The sequence below is a fragment of the Silurus meridionalis genome, chromosome 28, assembly GCF_014805685.1.
Source record: "Silurus meridionalis isolate SWU-2019-XX chromosome 28, ASM1480568v1, whole genome shotgun sequence".
NCBI classification, from domain to species: domain Eukaryota; kingdom Metazoa; phylum Chordata; class Actinopteri; order Siluriformes; family Siluridae; genus Silurus; species Silurus meridionalis.
Window position 1 is genome coordinate 641,366 of NC_060911.1, and position 16,234 is coordinate 657,599.

The 16,234-nt window shown below is 39.5% G+C and overlaps 1 pseudogene; it reads left to right on the forward strand.

Moving 5' to 3' along the window:
• The first annotated feature begins 2,867 nt into the window (after positions 1-2,867).
• On the forward strand, positions 2,868-6,139 carry LOC124381277 (annotated as a pseudogene).
• The last annotated feature ends 10,095 nt before the right edge of the window (positions 6,140-16,234 follow it).

Consider the following 16,234-nt stretch of genomic DNA (forward strand, 5'->3'; position numbering starts at 1 on the left):
CCAAGTCTGTTTTGTAGAATTCAAGAGTTATATTTATACTAAGTTTGTAATCTAGCATACGAGTGTAGATTTATTCATTGCTAGAGACTCAAAGCTCTTTTGTTCGTAGCTCTGGACAAGGGCGTCTGCTAAATGCCGCAAATGTAAATGTATAAATTGACAGAGGTAGAGATTAAAGTGACCCAGTATAATTGTAATTGTCATTTAAATGACCATGTGCTTTTATAAATGTAAAAGTGAAAAGGTATAAAGTGGCGCTGTGCTCGTCCAGTCCAGAGTTAAAGTTCCACTAGTGCAAGTAATGCAAATAATAGGGAATAATTGTAAATAATAGTTGTGCAGTGAAAGAAGGGAGACAGAGTGTGAAGTCCAGGTTCTAGTTGCTGGGTGTTTCCTGGTTTAAACTCTGAATGGCCTGCGGGAAGAAGCTCCTTCTCATTCTCTTTGTGTTTGCTTAAGGAGCCGAATCGCTTCCCTGAATCCAACAAAGAAAAGAGTCCATTGTTTGGATGCATTGTGCTGTTCCTGAACCAGAAAGTGATGCTACCCATCAGGACGCTCTCAATGGTGCAGGTGTCTTTAGCACCTGAGAGGGTAGTTTAAAGTCCCTTAGGGACCTTAGATGATACAGACATTTTTGGGGCAAATGTCAATATTACACAAAAATAACACGAGTAAATACAAAATGCAGTATTTAAATTTTTTTTTTAGTATTTTTTTTTTCTTTCAGTATTTTTTTTTTTTTAAGGGAAAAAAGCTGTCTAGACCTACCTGGCCCTCTGTGAATTTGAAGGCTGCAACACGCCTCAAAAGGCATACGTGAACATGATCCAGAAACACCTCCCTCCTCTCTGAGCCAAAGATCATTTAAAATGTACTGAAGTAAAGTGGAAAACTGTTCTGTGTTCAGACGAATAGAAAGTTTAATTTCTGTTTGAAACCATGGACACCACGTCCTCTGGACTAAAGAGGAGAAGGACCATCTGACTGGTTATCAGAACTTAGTTCTAGAAGCTGCATCTCTGATGGTGTGGTGGTGCATTAGTGCCTGTGAAATGGGCAGCTTTTACATCAATGCTGAAAACTTTATACAGGTTTTAGAACAACAACTGATTCCATCCAGAACTGTTGAGCAGATAGAATTCTCTATCAGACACGTATGGGATAACATTCCTCTCCCAAACTTCAGCAACTGGTCTTCTCATTTCCTAGATGTATATGGACAGAAATAGTTATGCTACACAGTGGGAAACATGGCCCTGTTCCAACTTTTTTGAGACGTGTTGCAGCCATCAGATTTGAATACATTTCTTCAGTTTAAACGTTTGATATGGTTTTTGTTTTACTGGGAATTTACTATGGATTTATCAACTTCGCAAATCATTGCATTTTGTTGTTATTTACATTTTACACAGTGTCCCAACTTTTTCTTAAGTAAACAGGATTATAAAATTCTAATTTAAAAGCTGCATCTTTGTGAAAACAAAATATTAGCATTATGATGTGAATCATTTAAGGGTCACAGCACTGTATATATATATATATATATAGAGGTTCTATCTCCTGGTCTTACTGCTTACTACAGTGCAGCCACTGTCTTCAGAACCCGGATTAGATGCCAATCAACATCACTGTAGGCAAATTCGCCTCGAAGACAACAGACTGTTCATAAGAACACCTTGAGGGTGATTTGTAATTTACAGACTGATGGTTATCATCATCAGACGTGGCAAAAGTAAACACACCCTTTACTTAAGTAGAAGTACAGATACTCATGTTTTAAAATACTCGGGTAAAAGTTGAAGTACTGATTATACTTTTTACTCAAGTGAAAGTAAAGAAGTTTTGGCTCAGACATGTACTTAAGTAAAAAGTAGTTACTACTTCTACCTGTTTTAGCTGTTAACTGGACCTCACATCATATTAGATAGATAGATAGATAGATAGATAGATAGATAGATAGATAGATAGATAGATAGATAGATAGATAGATAGATAGATAGATAGATAGATCTTTATTGTAATTGCATTGTACAGGTACACAGCAACGAAATGCAGTTTGGCATCTACCAGAAGTGCAAAAAAGTAGCAATTGAGCAAATAGTACAGATAAACATGTATCATATTTACAGCATGTGATATGTATGGAAGCATATGTACAGTGATTAAATATGAAGGCTATATCAGTGCAGAGACGTGTGGACATCATTAAGAGCCTTTGCTATGTTTCCACACAGACAGTTAATGAGGTGACACCGGAGAAACTGCACCTCTTCAAGAAGCTTTTATATATAATTATAAACATTTTACAGATTTGAATGATGTATTGTTTTTATCTGTACGAAATATTTTTATCTGGAGTTTATTTATTTATTTTATATCTAAGTAAAGAAAGGACGTCGTGGATAAATGTACTTTTTGCCAAAGGTTTTAATTTCGCCTTTTTTATATTTAGTGCCGTTTAAAAGAATTTTAATTTTGACAGCCAAATATATATATATATATTAATAAAAAATGTAAGAAGTAAAAAGTACAGATATTTGTGTAAAAATGTAGTAATTAAAAGTAAAAAGTCTGAAAAATAAATAATGGAGTAAAAAACTGATACCAGAAAAATCTACTTAATTAACTACTACTACAGTAACTAAGTATTAGTACTTCTTTACTTTCTCCGCTGCTCATCATTCAACATCCCTAAAACATTCAAATCTTTGCGACTGCACAAAATATCTATTTACTGAAACATGTATGAAGATTTAATGTAAATATTTGTTCTTACAACATTAAAACTTCACAGATCATGACTTTGGGATCTCACCACATTGTTGTCAGATGATACCAATAATCACTATAAATATGTCAACGCCCCACCCCCACCCCCAGACACTTGCATGCAATAAAAACTCTGCTGAACTTTACCTCAGTATCACATGCTACGCTGCTGCATTCACCTCCTGTGTGTTCAATAACTGAAGATCTGAGAAGCTCAGGACCTTCTGGTGAGTGACCCTGATCTCTCGGAACCTGCTTTGAATTTAAAATGTATTAAAATATTTGGATTTTATGATTATTACAGCAGTACGTAGAGCAGCGTGCAGATCAATGATCATAAAACAATATAAATGAGAAGAATTATCTAAATGATCTGTGACAGAAAGTGGCAGCTGTGTTTCTGACTTTACATATATATGTGTAATTTTTAGAGAAGATGAACTGGATCATTCTACTAGTGGCCTTCACATCCATAAACCTCCCTGTAGCTCAGCAACATCTGTTTACTTTCAATGGTATGAACTGATGCTCACACACTCATTCAGCTTCTTATTCACTCATCAGTTCTCATTCTATTTTCATTAAACAGCAACTAAACAAAAAAATGAGATGAATCCATGTTTAATGAAACACAACATCTCACATTTCTTTCTGCAGAACAGGAATATTCCTCTACAAGGAGCTGCAAAGAGCTGAAACAAAGATTTGGTTTCAGTACAGGTGTGTGTTCTTTCATCACATCACTACACGTCTGAGTGAAGAAGAGTATCAGATCCTCCCTCAGCACTACAGTGTGGAAGACTGTGTTGATTTCTGATGCATGTTGTTGCAGATGGTCTTTATTACCTGAGCACGGCGAGCGGTGTGGTGTATCAGACGTACTGTGACATGACGACTGCAGGAGGAGGATGGACTCTGGTGGCCAGCGTTCATGAGAACAACATGTACGGGAAATGCACCACCGGTCAGTGCTCCAGCTTTATGTGTGTATTCTCATAAACTCTAAAGCTCCTCTAATCCTCCTCTGATGTTCCTGTAACGTTACTGTGATGTTCCTCCTGTAACGTTTGTGTAACTCTGATGTGAAGGTGATCGCTGGTCCAGTCAGCAGGGTGGAAGTCCAAATGTACCTGATGGAGACGGATCGTGGAGTAACACCGTCACATTCGGCACTGCAGAAGCTGCAACCAGCGACGACTTCAAGGTTCAGATCAAAATAAGTTCCCACATGATGAGGAAAATCTTCTTCTTCCTCTTCTTCATCTTTGTACTTTACCCCACAGAATCCTGGGTATTATGACATCACAGCGGAGGACGTGGCGGTGTGGCACGTTCCCAATAACGAGAGAGTGGATCAGTGGAAAGTGAAATCATTCCTGCGCTACCACACAGAGACCAAATTCCTCAATAGCTACAGTGGAAACCTCTACAATCTCTTCAAGGTGACACAAAACCTTCTAGCAAAAGCTCTGATCTAAAGTCTTATAACATCATCTCACTTTTATCTATTGATGATGAAATTTCTCCTGTTTTCAGTTATTACCAGTGAAGTTTGGTGTAGGAACCTGTCCTGCTAACCACGGCCCCTCTGTTCCTCTGGTGTACGATCTCGGAGACGCCACTTCCAACCATAACCTGTAATGGACCCAACATCAGAGGTGGAGTAGAACACATACTTTCATTGTATTTTCATTTCAATTTCTATTCTGTTTAGTGTGTGCTGCTAGCTGGATAGCTTAGCATTACATCTCACTTCTCATGTATGGTGTAAAGGTGTGTATTAAATGGTGAAGCTCAATGTGGTGATCTTTCTGGCCCAGGAAAGAGGAAGTGCGAGGCAGACGACTTCACTGGCAGTTTCTTTTTCACTTGGCTCAATGTGGAAGCCCAGATACTCCGCCCAACTGACCATTTCTTTGGGTTTGTTGTAAGTTCTGAATGCCTCAAGGTTTTAAGGAGCATCCACAAGTGCTGTAGGTGCTGCTGCCAGTCGTTACTGTAAATGATTGTGATCTAAATAGGCAACAACATATGATGTTGAAATATTGTCTGGAGATCCGAACAATCCAAACAGAAGCATGACAAATTGGTGTGATCCAAAGAGAGTGGAAAAGGCTTTATGAGACATTGCAGTCTTGGAGATCTGCATTGTTGACCTTCCTAAAGTCCACACAGAGATGGACTGACCCATCAGATCTGGTCACCAAGACCACTCTTTCTTGAGTCATCTGCTTGGATAGCACAGCATGGTTTTCTCTCTCTTTCCTCTCAGAAGATCTGCTCCTGCCTTTTATTTTCTCATCACTCCTGTGGCAGAGCACACACTTTAATACAAATCATGGCCATGTGAGCGATCTTCACCTCTCACTTCCTTCAGTCCTCCATTCACAAACTTCTGCCACATGGATGAAGGGTAGAGGACGTGAGGGCTGTTTTGTGATCTGATGAAATATTTATATCACTAATGAAATGAGTAAATGAGATTGTTCTACACTGAGTATGTAAATGATTTAAACTCATATCTGAACGTCTCTCCAGCACAAACTCAACCCGGATTCATCACATTCCGAGCCATCAACACAGAAGGTGCGGCGATGGCGATCTGCTCAGGAGTCAAACCCACAGGCTGCCACAATGAACACGTGAGAATTAAATCAGTTCTGTTTATACAGCAATTAAAACCGGATTTATTCATATTCCTCCTTCACCAGGGCACTTCTGAGATAAAGCCTTCTCTTTGAGGAGACATCTACGTACCCCTTGGAGATCTTTATTCTGTCCGAATTTCAATGTTGCATTCACAAATATAACATTACACATGTTAATCAATAGATCAGTTCTGGATTATTTACTAAAGAAACTGTAGGTTAGTAAATTAGAGATGCATTTGGATGTTAGCCCTAGTGCTAGATTGTGCTGAAACACTGTGTGTGTGTGTGTGTGTGTGTGTGTGTGTGTGTGTGTGTGTGTGTGTGTAGTGCTGTGTTGGTGGAGGTGGTCATTTTCCTGAAGCGTCTCCGAGACAGTGTGGAGATTTCACAGGATTTGACTGGGACGGTTACGGCACTGGAGTTGGATGGAGCGCCAGTAAGCAGGTGACCGAGGCGGCAGTGCTCATCTTCTACCGCTGATGGAGAACATTCCAGAATCATCTTCACACAGGATCCATTACTTACATCACAAATCAGTATAGCGTTCTTTACTGCATGCCTCTCTTGTGGTCTCTCTCTCTCTCTCTCTCTCTCTCTCTTCTGATTCATTGGCAAAACTTTGTGGACTGAATGGGCTGGAAATTGTGTAGTTGTGTGTTTGTGGGTTAGTTGCCTTTAATCCTGATTGATTGAATTAATAAAACTAAGAGCATTAATCTGTGTGTTTGTCAGTGATTCATTTATAGAAACTGGTGAAGGTTTCAACAAAACTTGCTGATGTGAGAATTAATAATGTTTCCTGTTGGACTATAAAGTGTCCACTGTATTCACTGGTTTTCACCCCAGGGTCTTCAGTGGTGTCCTACCTGAATCAATCCACCTCTTAATCCACTGCATCACTCACAGGAATCTCATACAGAGATTCGAGTCTCACATCACCCCGGGGTTTCTGAATTTCTCTACATTACGGTTCTCCTGGGGATTTGAAATGAGGACAAATTGTGTGTTTTTGTGTAAATTCTACAGGAAAGTGAAAAAAGTGAAAAAGCTTAACAACTGTGTTGAACTGTTTTCTCATGATGTCCAACTATTCTTGAAAAGTCCGTCTTCATAAGTGTATTTTAAATTAAGGTAAGTAAATTAAATTAAGTAAATAGAGTAAATGAATTTCTTCTTCTCTGTCAGATGAATGAAAAATCTTCTACTAAATCCACATGAATATAATAGAGATTGTGCAGTTTGCTACAGATGCAGTTTGTGAGCTTTGACTAGTGCCGTTCTCTGACCGTCCAATCAAAAGATGAGACACTGCTGACGTTATCGGACGCCTGTTAGATGGCCTCTGTGTCACCGACTTAAAATCTTACTGGTTACAGCAACAGCTTTCTTCAACTCTATTTGAAGCTACAGATGCTCACTGTTCTTTATGAAGGCTTATTTTATTCCCAGGCAACACCTAATGTGTGGGCTGCAATCTGATTGGATAGAAACTCCCCATAAACATAACATAAACATAACCTTACATAAACTACTGGAATCAGTACAACCAGGAGAAACACTATAGAATAAAGAGAATAGACTATTGGGAATAATTTATTACATATTAATGGAAAGAAATACAGTACAGTGGAACCGCAGTGTACGAGTGTTTTAGTAAGAGCATATCGGTGTACAAACGGTTTCACTAATAAAAATCTGTGTAGGAGCACGAGCATATTTCAGGAAGATGAGCATTTGTTTTGACGCGTTTGGTTCCAGTCACGTGTTCTGCTCATCGCTCGTCAAGCCCGTCCCCATGCCGACGGAGGAAGAGAAATTGATTTGGTCTCAGACACTTAAAAATCTATTGTGAAGAAAAGCGAGACATGGTGAGGAGGTCACCAACCCTGAAGCTAGCTAGCGTGTCTCAGCCCAGGAAAAGGTTTGCTCTCCACTTCCAGACCAGTGAATACGAGCGGTACCACTGGATTACAGCCTCTGGGGGGCGCTGCACATTATGAGTCTGCATCTCTGGTGAGTAGGTTGTGTTTTATTTAGATTTTTATGTTTTTGTCATGTTATTAGATAAATATTGATTGTGAACTGCTCCAGATGTTGTAGGTGCACAGTTGTGGTTGTAGTGTAGAGGTTTGGAGTGTAACTGGGTTTGTTGTTTTAGTAAAATGGTTTTTACCTCCAGATGTAAAACGTCTCTCTGTAATGCCACATGTTGTTATATTGTGTGTTTGTATTGTATTGGTTTCTATAATTGTAATAGTGGTGTATTACGAAGTGGATGAATTGGTTTCTTTTGAAGTAATGGTTTATTTGCTGTAATTACACTATGCAGGCCTGGTTCACACACCTTCCTTCTTTGTACAGTGGATGATGAAATATATCAGCCACTTGAACTCTGAGAAGCATTTATGTAAATCAGTGGTTTCTGAGGCTGGTAATTCTAATAAACTTATCCTCTGCAGCAGAGGTAGCTCTTTCTCTTCCTGTGCTTGTACAGTCCTCATGAGAGCCTGGATTTCATATAGTGATCCAAGATGGTGGCGCTGTGTTTGGCCTGCCACTTGCTCCTCTGTTTTTTCATGTTTATTATTGCTACCATCTCATCGTTTATTGTGTATGATCGCACCACGCTGCTGGAACTGAGTTTTACAACTAATCGCCTCTTAAACACCCAGTCATTTAGACCACCACCGCCGCTGTTTTCATTAATTCCTCCTTTCCTGAGACGCCCTGTCTGTTTGCTACCAGGCAGGAAGCGCCGCAAAAGGCGCGGTCAGAGAGGCGGGTTACATGTCAGGCTGAGGACTCACCTGGATTTTCAGTCTCCGAGGTGTAAAGATTGACTAGGATTTGGCAATGCTCGAAGATCGCGGGAATGCTACCGATGTGTGTAGTGCTGTGTTGGAGGAGGTGGTCATTTTCCTGAAGCATCTCCAAGACTCCACAGGATTTGACTGGGATGGTTAAGGCACTGGGGTTGGATGGAGCGCCAGTAAGCTGGTGACCGAGGCGGAGGTGCTCATGTTCTACCGCTGATGGAGAACATTTCAGAATCATCTTCACACAGGATCCATTACTTACATCACAAATCAGTATAGCGTTCATTATTGCATGCCTGTGTGTGTGTGTGTGTGTGTGTGTGTGTGTGTGTGTGTGTGTGTGTGTGTGTGTGTGTGTGTGTTGGGGGTGGTTAGTGGCCTTGAATCCTGGTTTTATGAAATAATAAAACTATCAGCATCGATCTGAGTGTTTGTCAGCGATTCATTTACAGAAAGTGGAGCAGGTTTCTGAAGAAAACTTGCTGATGTGGTAATTAATAATATTTACTGTCATTATTATTAGTAAAAGTTGAAATTGACTGACATAAAGGTCCTGTTAATGATATTTTATCAGCACTACATAAAACCCTGTTAGACTCTACAGTCTGGATAACGCAGTGCCTCCTAAAAGAGATATAACTGGAGAGAAAACACTGGCGCTGTGGTAATGATCATTCACTCATTCAGAGAGCCTCCTGAAGAAAAGCTCTCAGTGCTGCTACAACCCATACCTACATGTTTCTTCTAACAGATCATTCTAGAAGCAAACAAACCTTTTCCAAACACTGGAACACACTCATTTCGTATTCTCTTTTAGCCACTAGATGTCGCTATTGTTTCTCTTTGCTCTCTGCTGACGGTTAGTATCACCACCTGAATACCTGGAGTCACTTAAATCACCTGTGGTCAGAGGTGGGAAGTAACGGAGTACAAATACTTCGTTACTGTAATTAAGTAGATTTTTCTGGTATCAGTTTTTTACCCCACTATTTATTTTTCAGACTTTTTACTTTTAATTACTACATTTTTACACAAATATCTGTACTTTTTACTTCTTACATTTTCCAAACCGGCTCGTTACTTTAGTTTTAATCCACTGATTTGGTGAAATATTTTTTTTATTTTCACTGTGCGCCAATTTCAGCTGAACAACTGATTTCCTGTTACTGCGCGTCTTTTTCAATCCACTGGTGTATAAAGTCCTGACTCTCACTCACCACAGATGTAGACTAGTTTATGGAGATAAGAATCAGCAGGCAGAAGCAGTAAGAAGTTTGGGGTTAATGTGGATGAGACAGAGGGAGTCAGTGATGAGAACATGACTGAGAACAGACACATTCCTGATCATCATCATCTTTTCTCTGCTTGTGTTCTATATGTGGATCTTCAGCCTGCATACATTCATTAGATAACATCATTTTAATTAGTTTTGTATTTATATATATATATATATATATATATATATATATATATATATATATATATATATATATATATATATTGCTGTCAAAATTAAAATTATTTTAAACGGCACGACATTTTTTACTTAGATATAAAATAAATAAATAAACTCCAGATAAAAATATTTTTAATCAGTAAACTTTTGTTTTATTTCTGAGTCTCAAATCAAACACAAATCCGCTATGTTGTACACAATTTACCCTCTAGGTGGCGTTTTGTGGGTTTTTCCCTCATAATGGCGACACAAACTTAAATTACTGTCTTTATTGATCGTACAGATAAAAACAATTCATCATTTAAATCTGTAAAATGTCTATAATTTTATATATAAAAGCTTCCTGACTTGATTTGAAGAGGTGCAGTTTCTCCGGTATCACCTCATTAACTGTCCGTGTGGAAACATAGCAAAGGCTCTTAATGATGTCCACACGTCTCTGCACTGTTATAGCCTTAATATTTAATCACTGTACATATGCTTACATACATATATAGTAATGCCATTAGTGATCTATGATGAAAGACTTTCCTGGTTTGATTCTTTCCTCTAGTTTCATATTGAACATTATAAGAAGTTTTTAAAAACAGAACAATAAAAGGTCATTAAAATTGGTTGCTGGTAAATCATGGTATATCAGTGGTGCAGGTGTTGGAGATGTGGTTCTTGTACCTGAGTCACCTCTCATAGACTTCGAGTAACTGAGAGAATGAACAGGAAGGAGAAGTTTTGACTCTCTACCATCATGATCTAAGAGAAAACGAGTGGTCTCTTAACTATAGAAAAACCAAGAGTCCACTAAGCAAAGCCTTGTTTGTCACCCCTCTGGTAGTGTAGTGGTTAGTGATGCGGCCTCTGCTATCTGACTCACCCGGTTCAATTCCTATCCCTTAGGTTTCCTTTAAATTGTTTAAAAAGTTTTATAAAAGAACCAAAAAAGGTCCTAAAAGTCAAGTTCTTGCAGGAGATCCTGTGGCTCAATTGGAAGAGCTTTACCTCTGGGTTGAGAGGTTGCTGGTTCAAACCCCAGCCAGGACTCAAAGTTAAGAGTGTGGAAGGTTCCAGTGACTGTAGTGAGGAAGGTGTCAGAAATGGCTGCGTGGCAGGTCGGTTGTTGACGGTTTCCAAGGGCGTATCCTGAACCAGGGGGGCAATAATCAGGCGTCTGCCCCCCTGGCAGCTGAGAAGCTGAAAACAGGGGGTTATGAAGCAAAAACATCCAAAAAATGTATCAACATAGGCTCCAGGCAAAAATTTTTTTTATATTTTTTTTTTTTTTCTTCTCCCCTAAATGCAAAACTATCATACTCAGTTTTGTTTTATTTTTTTTTTTGTCTGAGGCTGTAACCCAGCAGGTCTTCACAGCCTTCATTCACAGTCACCCACTCATTGCTCACCACACACCAATTTCCACACAACTTACCCAGTGTGGGGACAAGCCAGATTTGAACCAGCAACCTCTGAGCTCAGAGGCAAGGCTTTTACCACAAAGCCATCAAGTCCCACAACACACCTTCTTTTTTTTGGGGGTTTATCCTTCGTTTCGTGCTTCAAAGCAAGAAATTCAGACCAGAAAGAAACACAGAAAGCAGGATTCAAACCCTGAACCCCACCAACAGCAAGACACCAGTCTTAACCCACTGAACCATCAGGAAGGACAGGCTATGCCAATTGTTTAGAGCAGGTCTATCTTTTCTTTCAAACCATTAACACAAGAATATAATGCTAAAGACAGACTTAGGAAGCAAACCCATATCGTGACTAGCAGGGACAAAGCAGGAGTTGAACCCTGATTCACACCATTAGAGAGGCGCCAGCATTAACCCACTGAACCATCAGGAAGGACAAGCTGGGAAGCTTGATTAGAGCAGGTCTATCTTTCTTTTTAACATATCAAAACAAGAAAATGAATACATAGGAATCAGGAATTTAACCTACCTCATGACTAGCAGACAGAAAGCCAGGTTTGAACCCTGACCACCAACATTAGCAAAGTACCAGCCTTAACCCACTAAGCCATCAGGAAAAAACAGGATGGGAAGCTTGATTAGAGCAGGTCTATCTTTCTTTTCAAACCATCAACACAAGAATTTAACGCTAAAGAAAGATGTAGGAAGCGAATACAGATGTAAGTAGCACAAGTTGAACCCACATTGTAAATAGCAGGAAAATAGCAGGATTCGAACCATGATCCCCACCACCAGCGAGACACCAACGTTAACACATTGAACCATCGGTGAGGACAGGCTAGGAAGCTTGTTTAGAGCAGGTCTATCGTTCTTTTCAACCCATCAAAAACAAAAATATATCGCTAAAGAAAGATGTAGGAAGTGAATCCTGATCGTGACTGGCAGACAGAAAGCAGGATTCGAACCCTGAACCACACCAAAAGCAAGAAACCTGATTTAACCCACTGAACCATTAGGGAAGACAGGCCTGAAAGATTGTTTAGAGCAGGTCTATCTACCTTTAAACCATCAACACAAGAATATAAAGCTAAAGAAAGATTTAGGAAGCAGGAACATAACCGACATCGCAACTAGCAGGCTTCAAACCCTGATCCTCACCATCAGCGAGTCACCAGCCTTAATCCGATGAACCATGGAAGAGATCAGACTGGGATGCATGTTTAGATGAGGCACAAGCCATAAACCACTGAGCGACCACTGCTGAAAAGCATGTGTGCTTTTTGGAGGGTTCATACTTTGTTTCATGCCATCGCAGTAAGAAAGAAGGCATGTAGGACTGGCTTTGAAACCTTATCACCAGCGTGGACTATATTAAGGACCATGTTCAGGCACAAACCTTAACCCACTGAGCTACCACAGAAGTGTTTTTGTTTGGTGGAGTTATCTTTCATTAAAGAGCAGGAAATCAAGAAATTAATCCAACACAGAAAGGACAGAATTGAAATGTTTTTAGAGTGAACAAGGTCCAGAAGTTTTATTTACCAACACAGAAACCACCAGCTCGAGCAGGAATTAAACTCTCAAACTCATCCTCATGGGGACCTTGACATTATCCCACTAGGCTATCACATCCATCCATCCATCCATCCATCCATCCATCTATCTATCTATCTATCTATCTATCTATCTATCTATCTATCTATCTATCTATCTATCTATCTATCTATCTATCTATCTATCTATCTATCTATCTATCTATCTATCTAATATGATGTGAGGTCAGTTAACAGCTAAAACAGGTAGAAGTAATAACTACTTTTTACTGAAGTACATGTCTGAGCCAAAACTTCTTTACTTTCACTTGAGTAAAAAATTATAATCAGTTCTTCAACTTTTACCCAAATATTTTAAAACATGAGGATCTGTACTTCTACTTAAGTAAAGGATGTGTGTACTTTTGCCACCTCTGCCTGTGGTCATTAAACTAGCACCAGTGCCCCAGTTTCTTTGACTGGTTTTTGATGTTGCATTCCTTCATTGTGTTTTGTTCCCCTGTGTCTTCAGCCTTATTTTGAGTTTTTGACTTAAGAAGAAGCTGTTTGTTCTAGATCTACCCTTTACCCTTTACACCCTTTTTTTCATTTCCTTTTTTAACTTCCTCTTTTCATTCTTTGGACACGTTTTTGCTGTTATGGACTATGAACTGTTATTTCACTTGAGCATCAAAGTTTATTAGTAGAATCAGGCTGTCACTCAGTTCTGGACTGTAGCAGAACACTTATTTATGTGCTAGTCCTTATCACGTACATGTGTGTGTGTGTGTGTGTGTGTGTGTGTGTGTGTGTGTGTGTGTGTGTGTGTGTGTGTGTGTGTGTGTGTGTGTGTGTGTGCACTGATAAACTATACACATTAAATGCTGCTCTGTGCTTAATCTCAGATATATAGAGACACACCCCCAAACTGCCATATATGCTAAAAGCCGTTTCTTGATTTTATAGCTTCAGTCTGTTGGCCCAGGGGGAAAATGAGATGGTGTTCCTCATTCCTCATTACTTAAATGAAATGCAGTGCAGTGTTAGTGAGTGTTGTGAAAGTGCACAGGATCGTTGTTCAGCCCACAGCAGGTTGGGGAAATATCACATTCTGCATCAATGTCTTAGTGACCTGCCCTGAAAATCTCAGACAAAAGATGGCTTGTATATGATTAGATATCAGATTGTATCTGTCTCAGCTTCCTGCATCTTCCAGTGAACTCCACAGTCTGCCATTTCTACTCTCATTTCTCACTCTACAGTTTCAGCAGCATTGTTTACATCAATCAGTAAAGAGACAGAAACATGACCTTTACTTTCTACCCCCTATTCTTTACATAACGTTTATATGAGTTATGTGTAGTTACAATAAGAAAATCATTATTTATGATCGTCATGTCAGAGGCATTTCACACATACAGGTTACAGTTTAATGAACACAATAGCAACAGGACAAAATTGAATGAAATCTGGGACGGCAAAGAGTTGAGATGATTGACCATTGGAAATTACAGAACAGGTGAGAGGTTCGGGGGATGGAGCTCATGGGGGTGGTGTTTGAAAGCTGTAGTGTTTGTGAAGAATGAGTTTGGCCTCAGCGATAATTTATACAACTGAACAGTTCAGGATTAAGGCTAGAGGTTTTCTCTGGCCGATGAGAATATTTATGCTGATTTCTTTTGGACGGTATATTTTTGGCCGAATTTTTCTTCCTTTATCTCAGAAAATCTAACAGTTAAACTAACAGGTAAGAGCAAAACAAGAAGGAACACTGGCGACATCTGGTGGCCAAAAGACAATACAACATGAGTCTTAAATCCGGACAGCACGAAGATCGAGTAACACAAAGAGCCACGACTGTGATCAGAGACCAACAGCAGGTCATTCAGCACTTTTACACTGTAGGTGTGAGCAGAACGTTGTTTTGAAGAGTTGTTTTGATGTTGGCCTTTCTAACTTGGGGTTTGATAGCTGCTAGTGTAAATGATTTAGGTGCATAACCAGTGTTTAGAAAAGGTTTGATTGCCTCCAAAATGTTCTGTTTAAAGAAACGTAGATAAGGGATCATAGCAGCACTGGAAACTTTTCTAGAACTCAGGAGGCTCTGAATTTCTGACTGTCCCGTTTTTTTTTTTTTCCAAATTTTTTTTATTGAAAAATCAACATTGACAGATACAAAAATGTAAACAGAAATTCTCAGTTTTTTCTTTTTAAACAAACACAGAAAGAAAACACCCCCACCCCCCAAAACACAGACAAAACCCCAGACAAAGACACACACACACACACACACACACACACACACACACACACGCGCGCACGCACACACACCCCACATCCCCCTGCTTAAACAACTGAAGAAACAGAACAAAGGTCATGCATACAGTCCAATTTTGACCACTTTAGATCTTTAACCAGGTAGCACCCGTAGTCTCCTAAAATAAGAAATAACAGGTTGCCACTTGCAAAAAAAAGTGCCAGTAGAACCCCTCAGTGTATATTTTATTTTCTCCAACTTAAAAAAAAACATTAAGTCTTTAAACCACCGAGAGATGGAAGGACATCCTATTGTTTTCCAGTGAAGAAGTATGCAACGTCTGGCCAATAAAAATGAGAAAGCTAAAACATCTTTGTGTGCAGAACTCAGTGATACCGACTCGGTAACCCCAAATATAGCGATCAGTGGGCATGCCGTCAATTGCACTCCAAATATGGAGGACATAATACTGAAAAAACCTGTCCAGAATGCATGCAATTTCGGGCACAGAAAAAACATATGACTCAAATGACAGGGGGAAGCATGACATCTGTCACATCTGTCCTCAACCCCAGGATAGATCTTTGCCTGCTTCGATTTGGAAAGATGAATTCTGTACAAAACCTTAAACTGAATGAGGCTGAGGCGGGCACAGGAAGTGGTAGTTCGTATCCTATCCACGGCCTTCTCCCACCGTTCATCGCCAAACTGCAGCCCCAACTCCTCCTCCCATGCGGTCCTGGTTTTATCTGTATTACAGCTATTGAGAGATAAAATAAAACTGTATATCCGGGAAATCAAACCAGGCTGGTGTGGGGCAAACATGACTAAACTCTCCCAAGGTTGCTTGGGGGGTACAGAGGGAAAATTGGGAAGGCATTTAGATACAAAGCTGCGGACTTGGAGATATCGAAAAAAATGAGCTGTAGGCAGCCCATACTCCAAGGTGAGTGTCCCGTTTTAAGGTGTGTGAATAATCATTACCACAGTGCTTGCGTTTCCTATCAAATTAGATTTTTTTTTAGGAGGCACTGTGTTAAAAGGGTTTTATGTGATGCTAATAGAATGTTTACAGGACCTTCTTGACCGTGTACTACTACAAAATATTGTTAATTTAAATCTGAAAGTCTTCTTCTGAAACCGCTTTGTATAACAGCAATATACATCGTCTTAAGCAGCTCTACAGGAGTAAATACATTTCATCCTTCACCACTTTCTGTGAACACCAGAAATCCAGAAAAATACCAAAAAAGGTAATAGCTTTCATCTTAAACTAAAATTCTTATTATAACCCTGAAAGCGAGAGAAAAACCAGAAGGAAAGCAAAATTATGAACAAAAG